Below are 14,016 nucleotides of genomic sequence, written 5' to 3' on the forward strand. Positions count from 1 at the left end.
ACTTACTTCTTTGTACTTAAATAAATTTGTACTTACATAAACTTTCATGATAGAGGTAGAGCGACTCTTTTTTTTTTTTTTTTTTTTTTTTTGCTTTTTGGGTTACACCCGGCGATGCTCAGGGGTTACTCCTGGCTCATGCACTCAGGAATTGCTCCTGGCGGTGCACATGGGACCATATGGGATGCTGGGAATCGAACCCAGGTTGGCCGCGTGCAAGGCAAATGCCCTACCCACTGTGCTGTTGCTCCAGCCCCTAGAGAGATTCTTAATGGGCCTGGCTTTGCATGTGGGTGTTCCGGGTTCCATCCACAACAACACTTGATCTTCTGAGCACTGCCAGAAAGTGACTCCCAAGCACAGACTTGGGAGTAGCTCATAAGAACTCTGGGTGAGTCCCTAAAATCAATAGTCATATACATATATATATTTATATAATGATAATGAATAAAAAGTATGTGACTTTACTTAAAGGACTGCTAAAGATTCCCAGTGATCCCCTGGAGATTCCTCCCTGGACAGACACATAGGGATAGATCCTGCAGAGGGGGGTGGGGTAGACTCCAATCCAAGGTATGCCCTCCCTGAGAATTTTCCCAGGGCATGACTCAACTGCAGTGATTTTTGTTTGGAAATAATAACTCCAAACATTATGCTTAAGATACCAGTCAGGGATGGAGCAACAGTACAGAGCATACGGCATTTGCCTTGCATGCGGCCAACCCAAGTTCCATCCTCAGCAACCCATATAGGCCCCTAACCACCTGCAGGAGTAATTTCTGATTGTGATGCCAGGAGTAACCCCTGAGCATCTCTGGGTGTGACCCAAAAAGCAAATTTAATCAATTAATAAGCACATTAAAAACACCCCTCTTGACATTATCACAACAATAATGACAATGAGAGCTAAAGTTTTCAGTGCTTTACACTTTGCAGAAACCATTTCCAAGGATGACTTTTAATGATCTTTATTAACACTCAGGGAGAGAAATTGGGACACTAAGGTTCATAAAATGCACCCTATTTATTTCTTTTTAGGCTTTTGGGCCACACTCCAGTGATTTTCAGTGCTTACCCTGGCTCTGCACTCAGAAATTACTTCTGGCAGTGCTCAGAGGACTATATGGGGTGCCGTGATCAAACCAGACAAGCACCCTAAGCATTCTACTATCTCTCAGGCCCTATGAAATATTAGGTATTAAAGCTAAAATAGTTCAATATATGTGATATAAAGTCTTGTTTTTTTAGATAAGAAAACTAAAATCCAAAAGGCTGAAACTTCTGGCCAAGATCCAACAAATAGAAAGGACTGGAATCAAAACACCAAAAACCCATCTCCCTTCTCATGCCTTTGTGACTTCTCTGCTCTGACATCTTTTATTTCTGTAGCACTGTCCTCCCGTTGTTCATCAATTTGCTCAAGTGGGCCCAGTAATTTCTCCATTGTGAGACTTGTTGTTACTATGTTTGGCATATCAAATATGTCACAGGTAGCTTGCCAGGCTTTGCTGTGCAGACGAGATACTCTTGGTAGCTTGCCAGGCTCTCCAAGAGGGGTGAAGGAATTGAACCTGGGTCGGCGGGGCTGGACGCATACAAGGCAAATGCCCTACTGCTGTAAGTGTAAATAGTAGCAGGATAGTCTGCACAGTCTGCTGCAGGATGAATGCACCTCCCCAATGAGACTGAATAAGATGGATTCAGATCTCTATGGAAGCCCCATGATGCTCCCTGACTCCCAACCCCAGCAGCATTTTTTCTGTTTTCATTTTTTTTCATTCAGCTATATCTCTGTGACCCAATGCAATTTATAGTCCCTTCTCAATTCTCTCTCTCTCTCTCTCTCTCTTCTCTCTCTCTCTCTCTCTCTCTCTCTCTCTCTCTCTCTCTCTCTCTCTCTCTCCCTCTCTCTCTCACAAACACACACACATACACATATACCCACATTCACATACTGATGACCACACACATCACACACAACTTAGACCAATGTTTCATACAACACAGTAGTAGTGGAAATCCAACGAGAGAAGATGAGGAAGCAGTTAACATTAAAACAGCACAATGCATTCAGATTAAATACTAATGTCTCCTTTCCTGATGCATCACTCATCCATTTTTCCATATACACTGCTCATCCTCCTACTTGCTCTCCCTTGTTTGCCATTCTTCACTCTTCACGCCAAATTTCTCTGTTTCTTATGCCACAGAACTTCAACTCCCCTTCATGTATCCAACAAACAACTGCTCTTTCACCCTAACCTGCCTTCTTCCTCAACACATTGCTCTGATTCACTGTATTTCTTCCCATGATGTCACTAACACTTCTGCCAATGACTCTTGGATGCAAGCTCTTCTAACTGAAAAATCAAGCATCTAACCAATTCCAAGGACATGTATATGATGAACTTCCCATTGGAGCCCAGGCTTCCAAACCATATTGATAAAGTTGCTTATCTTTTCTCCCTGTAGTTTACTGTTGCCCAGCCAAGGTGCAAGAAATTCCTTATATCCTAGATCTACTAAGATATAGGTAGTTGACTCACTTTCCACAATTCCCTTCTCCTTTCTCCCCCTACACTCTACCCTTACCACTGGAAACACACACACACACACACACACACACACACACACACACATACACACTACACATATCTTTCATAGCTTACTAAAATCTTCTGTTGAATATGTTGTTATCTCCTCCACCTACTTAAAATAATATTATCTAGGGGCTGGAGCAATAGCACAGTGGGTAGGGGGTTTGCCTTGCACGCAGCCAACCCAAGTTCAATTCCCAGCATCCCATATGGTCCCCCGAGCATCGCCAGGAGTAATTTCTGAGTGCATGAGCCAGGAGTAATCCCTGTGAATCACCGGGTGTGACCCAAAAAGCAAAAAAATAAATAAATAACCCACAAAAATAACAAAAAAAAATTATCTAGAGGTTAATTGTGGAAGTTATGTAGTCAGGGGAACTGAATGAAATTCATTTAATAGTTTGTAATCTTTAAAAAATTACCTAAGTTTTAACAATGCATTCATTTACCTGTTTCTTCATCTGTATGGTTTGTATAATGGTGGTATCTGCCTGATAGGGTTATTGTGAAAACTAAGATTTTTGTAGGTAAATTGCACAAGGAAGTTGAGCTTGAACTGTGTCTGGCACAAATTAAGCCTTATTTGTACCTTCAGCAAGTGCTATCCACAAAAAGACCCTCTTTTGTCTCATCATTTTTACCCAGCAGGAGACTTCTCTTTACTTACGAAATAGGGATGTTGTTAGAATTTGGTGGAACAACATCACTCACACCCAATTTTTCCCTGCTGTATCGGGGACTGAGAAGTAAGACATAAGTGGCAGATAGAGATGGAAATTTTACCTTTATTACAGATAAAATTTGAAAGTCATGACTTGGTTCAGCAGTAACCAAAGGAGGCCCATTAACTTAGACTTACTTCCTCACAAGCCAGAGTTATCCTCCCAGTTTATCACATGATGAAGACAGCAAGACAAGAAGTAGATTCTGTCTTTCAGGGCTGACAGACCTAGAGAGGGTTGTTCCTGTGCCAAGAATATTCTCTCTTCTCCTCCCTCTAAGTCCCCTATCTGGAAAGTGCTGACTAGACAAATAATAGAAATCTTCAAACTCCCCCACCACCTGGAGTAACTCCAGTTCTCACTAATACTTTGCAAGATCTTCTTCCCCTTCCTCCTCCAGCCTCCACAAATCTTGTAAGATACAGCTACTTGGCTCACTTTCCACAATTTCTATCTCCTTTCTCCCCTGACTCTCTACCATGGCACCAGAAATACACACACACACACACACACACACACACACACACACACACACACACTACACATATCATTTAAAGCTTACTAAAATCTCCTGTTGGATATGTTGGTATCTCCTCCCATAATAATTGATGCTCAGACTTTAAACACAGCCCTTCTACCAACTCCACTAGTGATATTTGCTTTATCTTTTCTAAGGGTGTTCTTCCTGGCTCTCTTTCCTCAGTGTAATGACTAAATGCCTCACCATTTGTCATTGTCTGCTTAGATCACAGATGTACCAAACATAGCTGACAAAAACCTGGGTGTTTGGCCAGTACCACCACCAGAGTCCTGCACTCTGTCAAACCAGATACCTACTTAGAATTTGTTCTACTGCCACCTGCTGGAATAAAAGGGTATTTCTTTTCTTGAAATAGGCAAAATTCTTGCCTTTGAGCCTTGCAGTATCTTGGGTTTTAGCACTGTCTGTAGCACTGTCCTCCCATTGTTCATCAATTTGCTCAAGGGGAACCAGTAACGTCTCCACTGTGAGACTTGTTGTCATTAAAAATGATAACAACCAACTGCTTCATTAAGACAAAATGCAAGAACTGTACCAAGTTGTGACACAGTTCCGTGGCTCCCGGTTCCCACTCTTCCCATTTTCCACTATGCCAGGAATGGAGACTGCATTTTTAGCACCAGCACAGCTCTGTGGGGAAATGTGACTGTAAGGAAAAATTGTCAAGCTGTGTCTTCCATCCAGCATCCACCATCCACCTCTATTCTGCATCCTGAAATGTGGATGCTGCTTAATTGAGCAATGCAATAATATTGTGGCATCACAAATCACCTCAACTCTGAAAAACAAGTATTATCCTTAAGTTTCTGTAAATCATAAAAATAAGAATCATGGTTTGGTTGGTTTTTACGTAGACTCTTTTGAAGTTTTAGTCATGACACTGTCCAGAGTCACAGTCATCTAAAGACTAAACTGGCACTGGAAGACCCTCTCCCAAGAGGACATCTTTCTAAGGCTAAGCAGGTCTCAACTTCTTGGTGACATTTTTTGGTGAGAGGGGGCCACACCTGGCAATCTTCAGGGGTTACTTCTGACTCAGTGTTCAGGGATCACTTCTGGCTGTGCTTAGGGTACCATATGGGATGCTGGGGATTTAACCCATGTTGGTCCCATGCAGGGAAAATGCTATGTCCACTGTACTATCTCCTTTGTCCCTTCCTGCTGACTTTTGGTACTGGCCCTCAGATCCTCCCTGGGATTTCTGGACAGTTCTTACAACCTGGCTTCCCTCAGAGTGAGTCATCTAAGAAGGAAATTGTATTAGGAGAAATGGTAAGAAAAAAATCATATTACCTTCTGATAACTTAATCACCCCCAAACAGTTTCACTATATTCTATTATTTATAAACTAACCCTAACTCTTGCTCATAGTCAATTCAAGGAAAGGGAAATTGGGTTTCATCCTTTGAAGGAGACAGCAGACTATTTTCAAATGATTGTATATCACAATGTTAGGGTCACTCCATAATGCTCCCTGCCATTTGTACCGTCTACAACTCTCAGCAAGATGCAGACAAATAGCAACATCTTTTTTAAGCCTCTATTATTTAGAATTTTCTATCATTTGCAATTTAATACACAGAACTACAGGCAACTAAAGTACAAAATGACATTCTTGAAGTCATTAAGCCTTAAGTCATTAAGTCATTCTTCCCGTTCATTCAACCCAACATCCCCAGCAAATAATTTTTCAAATCACTACTTTCTCTTAATTTCCATTGTTCCCTTGCTAGCCGACATCACTAGGCTGACTCATCTATTCTGCTTACTGTTTTCTCACTGACACTTTGCAGTTTGCTCTTTTTTTTCTCCACTTAGCAACAGGGTTACTGAAGCATTTATCAAGCTCTGTTACTCTTCTGCTAAGAACCTACAAATTTCATCCCAGAACAATTGGAAAAAGCATCTGAAGCAAAGAAACAACTTGGCCAGATTTCCATTTTCTGGGTGCAAATAGATCTACAATTACCCAAAACTTCTGACTAGTAATAACTTTAAAGATACTCCATTTTCTCAAAAACACAATTGAGAAAAAACATAAAGGCAATGTCTTGGCTACAGCAAAACCTCTCTGCTTCCCACTTCCGGGTCTACATCATGCTGGAGATGAAGGGCTTGTCTTCCCTGGCTTCTTCCTCACAGCTCCCAAGCACCCCACTACTTAGCTCCTACCTGACACAGGGTAGAGACCACAAATGAGCATTAATTAAACCATCTGATGAGTGATGAGATGGAGGGATAGGTGGATTAAAAGTCTAAAGTCTTTCCTGGGGAACAAAGGAAGAATAAAATTCATTTGAATTGCATAGTTTTAAAACAGTGGAAGTGTTTCTATAAGAATTTGTATATGTGACTTGTCTTAAAAATTTCAACAATTCAGTAGCAGAGAGAGTCTGTCCTTCCACATGATCTCTATTGGCTAATGATGAAAGGGGGTTTTCTCTTGTGAAGAGACAAGAGCTCAACCTTGGGCCAGACTCCTCTGCCAGACTCTTAGACAACTATTATTAAGTTTCTGGCACCGGTGGCTTTTTGTTTTTTATGTTCTGACATAAAGAATCCCACCCAAGGAGAACAGAAGTCCTTCTGGTTGTGACATCCTGGCCCTTCCATGGAAATAAAGACTAAATCCAAAGAAAATGAAAGCAAGTTCTTTCAAGCTACTAGCAAGCCTGAACTCCACAGCCACCGTTGCACTGTGGGAGCAGGGAGCAGGATGATTGGCACAGAAACAGAAATGAGGGCTCAGTCTAAATGGACGCCCACAAAACCCAGCACCCAAGGGTATGCAGATCAGAGGAAAAGGAGATAACCAGCAGAGATTCCTGATGCATCTCTTCCTCTGCAATGTCTATAATCCCTGCATTTACACTCTAACACATACACATCATGTTTATAATAATTTGTGTGTTATATTAATAGATCCTATTTTTTATTGTGATTAAAAGGCCATAAATAAGACAGCAATTTGAAGCCCATTGGTTCAGAAGAAATTTTTTTAAAAAATTTTTTATTAGTGGGCTGGAGCAATAGTACAGCAGATAGGGCATTTGCCTTGCACACGGCCGACCCGTGTGCAAGGCAAATGGCTTCTCCTTCCCTTCCACCTTCCTAGTTCAACAGTCTCTCCTTGTGCTGGGAATTTTAGCAAAGATAATCTCTGTATCTTGTTCCCAAGGTGTTTTTGTTCTCTTTTGTTTTTACTGATGGCTGAGATCCATGAGCTCAAATGTTTACATATGTAAGTTGGTTTTTAAAAGCCCCAACTGCTCCAGGCTGTTTCATTCGGGGCACCTGAAAGGGGGCCAGGTGAGGCCCCTCTTCACCCCAATGGAGCCAGTCCCAGTAGCCAGAAACCTCCAGATCGCAACTGCCACCAAGCTCACGACTGCTCTCCACATACTCAGGCTGAGCCTCACTCATGAGTGGACATGATGTAGGCAGGTAGACAGGGAAGGCCCCCTCCCTAGGCAATGACTAAAGAAGCCCTGCAGAAAATAGGAAAACAGGAACTAAGGCTTAATAAGACCCTCACCTGGCTCCAGTAAAGTAAAAAAGTAAAGGTTCTCCGGTTGATATTTGATTTGCTGGAGCGGGCCCAGTAACGTCTCCATTGGAGACTTTGTTGTTACTGTGTTTGGCATATCGAATACGTCACAGGGAGCTTGCCAGGCTCTGCCGTGCGGGCGAGATACTCTCGGTAGCTTGCCGGGCTCTCCGAGAGGGGCAGAGGAATCGAACTCGGGTCGGCCATGTTGTCTGCGTGCAAGGCAAACGCCGTACCGCTGTGCTAACAGACCCAAAGAAGCTCCAGCAGGAACAAAAGGCCAGGAAAAGAATTTCAAAGAAGACCATCACCACTCCCATCCTCCCTGGTAACCTCCTTAGCAATGGACTTTCACCTGGGAAGAAGCCCCACCTGGGGGCAGGTTGGAGAAACCCTATAAAGGCCACCTTGAACAAAGAAAGGGCGCGCATATGCTGCCTGAGCCCATGTGTGCTTATGCCCACGTGGCCGAGCACATGTGGTGCCCGACCCATGTGTCGCCCACATCTCCCCTCCTGAGATGTGTACTTTCATGCTTTCATGTCTAATGCTAGGATGTGTGTAGGGTCTCTCTCTCCACCCTTGGAGAAGCCCGTGTTCTCTCTTGAGTATATTACTCTCTCACTCTCTCTCCCTCCATACCTAAAAATCCTCCAAATAAAATCTATTTATTTCACTCCTTGTCTACTTATTTCACTGCTTGTCTACTCCTGAAATTCCTTTCTGCGAGGCGAGACAAGAACCCAGTAAGCCTGGGTCCCGGGTGGCAGAGGCAGTTGGGGAAAAAGTGGCCATCTCTCTCCTCCCCGCTTCACATAAGTCACCCGTGGGGCCCACCGACATCAAATCCATTCCTGGATGTCTCATACTTTACACCACTAATATTCCAAGAGTAGCATACCACGTTTGATCAGTTTAGAGTAGAAGGCAACCAAGCCTTAGGGGTAAAGATATATTCAGATATATAGATATAGATGTAAACACACAAGGCTCAACATTTAACAACATGTTACTAATCTCTGACAGAAGGACTTAATGGCTTCTGGATGAAATACAACAATCTTCACACACTTTCCTCTAAAGAAACCTTTTTTGGATCATTTTTAGTGGATTATTCATAACAATACAAAATATATTATTTCGGTTCTTTTTGGGGGCCAAGGGTTGGGGTTTGAGATGGAACTATCTGAAATATGGTGGTGGGAAGGTGTAATGGTGGTGGGATTGGTGTTTGAATATTAAATGTAATTAAATATTGTGAACTACTTTATAAAAATAAAATAAAATTATAAAAAATAAATAAACAGGTAAAAATAGGAGCTGGAGCAATAGCACAGCGGGTAGGGCATTTGCCTCGCATGCTGCCAACCTGGGTTAGATCCCCCACATCCCATATGGTCCCCCAAGCACCACCAGGAGTAATTCCTGAGTGCAGAGCCAGGAATATCCCCTGAGCATTGCTGGGTGTGACCCCAAAAGTAAATAAATAAATAAATAAATAAAAATAGATAAAAATAAAAACCCTAAACAAGCAGATTATTCCGGTTCCCCTGTCTTGTCTCCCCTGCAAAACTACACCTGGCCTTTCCTGGCCTTTGAGAACACAGAGGCTGGGCATGTAGGAAACCAGGTTCTCTACCGCAGAGGTCCTGTAATACTAAACACCCTCTTCTCTGATGCTCCAGTGGCCTCCACTTCTACAAAGAGTGTCCAATGGATGGTCTCCTCCTCCTGTGGGGACTTCACCCCAATGGCCCATGCGACCCCATCAACACTTAGTCCAAAGTTTATGGCTTGCTACTGCCACCTTGCGGCCATGTACGTCCTTGTTCACAACTGAAACCCTTTAACAACCTCCTTCTTCCTGGGGAAAACTGCAAGCCAGAACTGCACTGGATAGAGAATTTCTGGGATGCAGCCTGGCCTCCCTGGGATAGGGAAGGAGTAGGTCTCAGAAGAGGGAAACTGTCATGCCACTTTGGCCAATGACAACCAGCATGCCTGTCTGTCTCCCCACACACGCAGTTCCTTTTTTTTTTTAAATTGATTCCTAGGTATTTAATGATTGTGGGAGTTGTTTTGGATATAATAATCTTTTTCATTTCCACCTCACTATTTGAAGTTAGAAATACAACAGATTTTAGGGTGTTGATTTGGAGCTTTTCTCCTTTGTGGTACTGGTTTATTGCTTCTAAAAGTTTTGTAAGGGATTTATGTGTGTACACATATACATATATGTGTGTGTACACACATATGCATAAAATCATGTCACATGCAAATGGAGATAGTGTGACTTCCCTTTTTCAAATTTAGATCCCATTCATTTCTTCGGCTTGCTTAATTATATTTCCGTGAAGGGACACACACTCTATTTAGAATAATAGTAGTGAAAGTGAGCATGAGTGCCTTGTGTCTGATCTCAAAGGAAAGACTTTCTATTAAAAATATGGAGATGTTGGAGCGATAGCACAGTGGGTAGGGCATTTGCCTTGCACGTGGCCAAACGGGGTTCAATTCCCACCATCCCATATAGTCCCCTGAGCACCGCCAGGGGTAATTCCTGAGTGCATGAGCCAGGAGTGCATCACCTGTGCATCACCTGTGCATCACCAAGTGTGACCCAAAAAGCAAAATAAAATAAAATTAAAAATAAATCACTTGATCACTTGACTTCCCATTAATCGTCGATTTGTTCAAGCGGGCACCAGTAAGGTCTCCATTTGTCCCTTTCACGTGCTAGTGTAGCCCAGTGGCATCTGTTTGTTCTAGGAACACAAAGAGCCTCAAACCGATTGTTCAAGATCTTGAGGAAGAAGTCCGACCATCTGGTAGGTGGGTGGCCACGCAGTCTTTTGACGTCCCGTGGAATCCAGTTGGTAATGGCTCTAGTCCAGCGGTCATCTCCAAATCTGATTACGTGTCCAACCCATCTAAGTTTCGACGTCTTGGCAAACAAGACAGCGTCCCTGATTCTTGATCGTCGACAGAGGTGGAAACTCCGGATTCTTTCTCTCATTTGAGTGAAACGTGGTACTCCAAGCATGTCTTTTTGATTCCTCTTTGGGAGACCCGAATAGAATAATGTTCTCATCCTGTTTGCATAGGGCACAGGTCTCTGAGGCATATGTTAATGCAGGAAGAACAGTGGAAAAAAAGAGATGTGCCCAGAGCTGGAGGTTCTTCATCCTCTTAGCTATTTCTTCGACACTCTTGAAGGCATTCCATTCTGCTCTCTTCCTCCTGTGCAACTCAGGTGCTAAATCACTCATCATGTTGACTTCTCGACCTAGGTACACATAACTGTTGCATTCAGAGATGGCCATTCCGTTGAGAGAAAATGGAGCATCAGGAACAAGGCTATTTCTCGTAAACATTGTCTTCGTAAGATTCAGCTGTAGTCCGACCTTTCCACACTCACGGTCAAAGTAGGCCAGAAATTCTGGCCACTTGGCTAATGTTTGGTGTTATTAGAACAATGTCATCAGCAAAGAGGAGGTGGTGTAGTTGCCGACCATCTATCTTCACTCCCATTCCTTCCCATTCCAGTAGTCGCATGATGTTCTCGAGGGTGGCACTGAAGAGTTTTGGTGAAATGTTATCGCCCTGCTGAATCCCTCTCTTGACATCGATGATTATCTCTTTGTAGAATGGTGAGATCCTGGTAGTGAATCCATAATACAGCTAACGGAGGATCCTGATGTTTGAATCCTGAGTTTGAATGCCCTGATTGGCTAGGGCTTTAATGACCACTTCCGTCTCAACAGAATCAAAGGCCCTCTTTAAATCAATGAACATTAGACAGAGTGGCATCTTGAACTCCCGAGAAACCTCAATGAGCTTGGTTATTGTGTGGATATGGTCGATGGTGCTGAGTCCTTTGCGGTACCTGGCTTGCTCTCATGGTTGTCCTTCATCTAGTGTTCTGCCATTCCTATTCAGGATGACTTGAGTGAACAGCTTGTAGATGACAGACAATAGGCAGATTGGGCAATAGTTGCCAATGTCGTGGATATCTCCCTTCTTGTACAGTAGTGTAGTCCTGCTGGTTTTCCACTAGGACGGAACCTTGCATTCAGACAGGTAGCGTGTGAAGAGCTGAGCCAGCGTATTTATGAGTACTGATGGCAGGTTCTTCAGGTGTTCAGATCTGACCTTGTCTGGGCCAGGTGTTGCTCCTTTCTTTACCGACAAAATGGAGTGTTGGATTTCAGAAGGGAGAACGTTGGGAACGACATATCCATCCTGTGGAATTTGGTATGTGGGCTGGTGGACGTGGCTATTGAAGAGATCTGAGTAGAAGTCATGGATAATCTTCTCCATTGCCCTTCTGGAAGACGTGATAGATCCATCAGGACTTTGGAGGGCAGTCATCTTGGTCTTGTAGTTGGCGAAGGACAGGCGGAAGTTATGAATGCTTTTCCCAGCTTCTGCCTCATCTACCAACACTTCTGCTCTTCTCTCTTTGAGGTCTTCCTTGATCACATCTCTGCACTGCTTTGTGAGCTCAGAAGTTCACTTGCGGTTGCCTGAGGCATGCGCCAAACCACTTTGGTGAATAAGCTCAAGAGTTTTCGAAGGCAGGCATTTTTTTGTGTCTATTGGTGTTCCTCACACAATCATGGAGATGCTGAACCAGTTGATCGTATTCCTAGTCAATATTGTCAACAATGGCATCTTCCCATGTTGCAGCAATAGTGCCAAAGAGCTCCCAGTTGATGGTCATTCTGGGAGTTCTCTTCTCAAACTTTGCAGCCCTTTCTCCCCGCTCTGTGAAGTAGAATTTTGTACGAAGGAGACAGTGGTCCGATCCCATTTGGAATTTTGGGACAACAGCAACATCAGTCAGGCAAAACCATCGATTGAATATGATGTGGTCTATTTCATTGTGGAACCATCCACTGGGAGACTCCAATATCCAACATTTAGATTCGGCCTCCTGGAACTGTGAGTTACCACGGATGGTCTTGGTCGACATAATGAACTCAGACAGTCTCTCACCCTATTCGTTCCATTCTAGGCCATGGGTCCCAATGTGGAGTTCTTCGGCTGATCTTCTGAGTCCTATCTTGACATTAAAATCACTGACAATGATCTTGTAGAAGGTATAAATAAATAAATTAAAATATAGAATGCTTCACAAATTTGCGTGTCATCCTTGCGCAGCGTTCATGCTAAATCTTCTATCATTCCAATTTTACTATATGTGCTGCTGAAGTGAGCTCACCCAGGTAGTTCTACCACTATATCTCAGCACAAGGCCTTGCTTACAGCCTGGGAGGTTCAACTTACACTTCTCCCATATAGAACAAACCATTTGGAGTTGAGCCAACGGTTAGATTACATACGGAAGTCTTGGGTTCGATGCCCAGCACCACATGGTCCCCAAGCATTGCCATGAACGACCCCTGAATAGTGAGCAGAAATAGATCCAGAATATCGGGGATGCTCACCCAGATGTATATATATAATCAATCATTAGCTGTTTGTGACATTCATATCTTCTCATTAAAGCTGAGCTCATAGTTTATTAACAGTTCACAGGCAATGCTCTGAGAGATAAAGGGCTGAAAGGCTGCATGGGTAATAATGACAGAATATTGGGCATGTTGGCAGTGGACATTGAGAGTTAATATTGTACCCCTAAAACATGCAATTATTTACACTGAGCCTAGAGGTACAACTTGGTAGGACAGGGGTGGGGGCAGCCACAGGAGGTGAACAAGGTCAGAGAAAGCCCAGGTCAGAGAACTGGCTAAGGGAATTGCCTTCTCTCCCCAGAAAACCCTTCCAGACCTGGTCTTGAATCCTGTTCCAGCACCTTCCTTTGTTCTCCAGGTAGACAAAACCCAGTTCTCCCCCCAGGCATGCAGTGAGGTCTCTCTCTTTTCTGTCTACTTTGTTTCCTATCCTGAGCTGCTGACTCTGAGCATGCAAGACCTGAGAAGCTTCCTCTTTTAGGTGGGGTCTCTGCTTCATCTCCTCAATCTCTTCAGTCTGGGATCCACAAGACTCCAAGCCCTGCACTGCCAGTTTCAGCAGGGCCCAGACTGTCTATTGTCAACTTTTTCGTGGATGTCTTCTTCCAACCCCTCCAGGCTTCAATGCCTGTACACACACAAACGTATATATAGGAACATACTGATGATCAGCACACGAGAGCACATGCACACACATAACCCATGTGACCATACGTGAATGCTTTGTATGTATGGCACAGGTACTCGCACAATACCATGGGAAGAACCAGTGCAACTTTCTGAGCAATGCACCAGGAGACAGAGGATGGTTCCTCAGGGCTTAGAACCTCCAGGTGAAAGTGTATAGTCTGGGTACTTCTCCTCCTACTTCTCCATCCACTGGGACCCTTGGTACAAGCATAGTAGGGCAGAAGTTGATGACCAGGTCTTGCTTGTGACGTCTGAAACTTTCCCTAAGAGACTCAGACCATCTCCAGAGTTTGTTGCTGGTTTCATCATTCCTTCTCCTCTGCAGGAAGGAGTTGATGACCAGGTATAAAATTGGGAGAGACTAGGGAGAGGTAGTGGGAAAAAAAGAGTCCTTATCCAGTTTACTTATTCTGCCACAAGAGAGAAATAAGGAATAAGAGGA

General features: G+C 43.5%; 1 non-coding gene across 1 annotated transcript; it reads right to left on the reverse strand.

Annotated features, from left to right (window-relative positions):
• Positions 1–12,525: 12,525 nt before the first annotated feature.
• LOC130023043 (U6 spliceosomal RNA) lies at positions 12,526–12,629 on the reverse strand. The gene has a single exon (XR_008792368.1). It is a non-coding gene; the product is annotated as a U6 spliceosomal RNA (small nuclear RNA).
• Positions 12,630–14,016: the final 1,387 nt, after the last annotated feature.

Source organism: Sorex fumeus, unplaced genomic scaffold (genome assembly GCF_029834395.1).
Source record: "Sorex fumeus unplaced genomic scaffold, SorFum_2.1 ptg000002l, whole genome shotgun sequence".
In the NCBI taxonomy this organism is placed as follows: Eukaryota; Metazoa; Chordata; class Mammalia; order Eulipotyphla; family Soricidae; genus Sorex; species Sorex fumeus.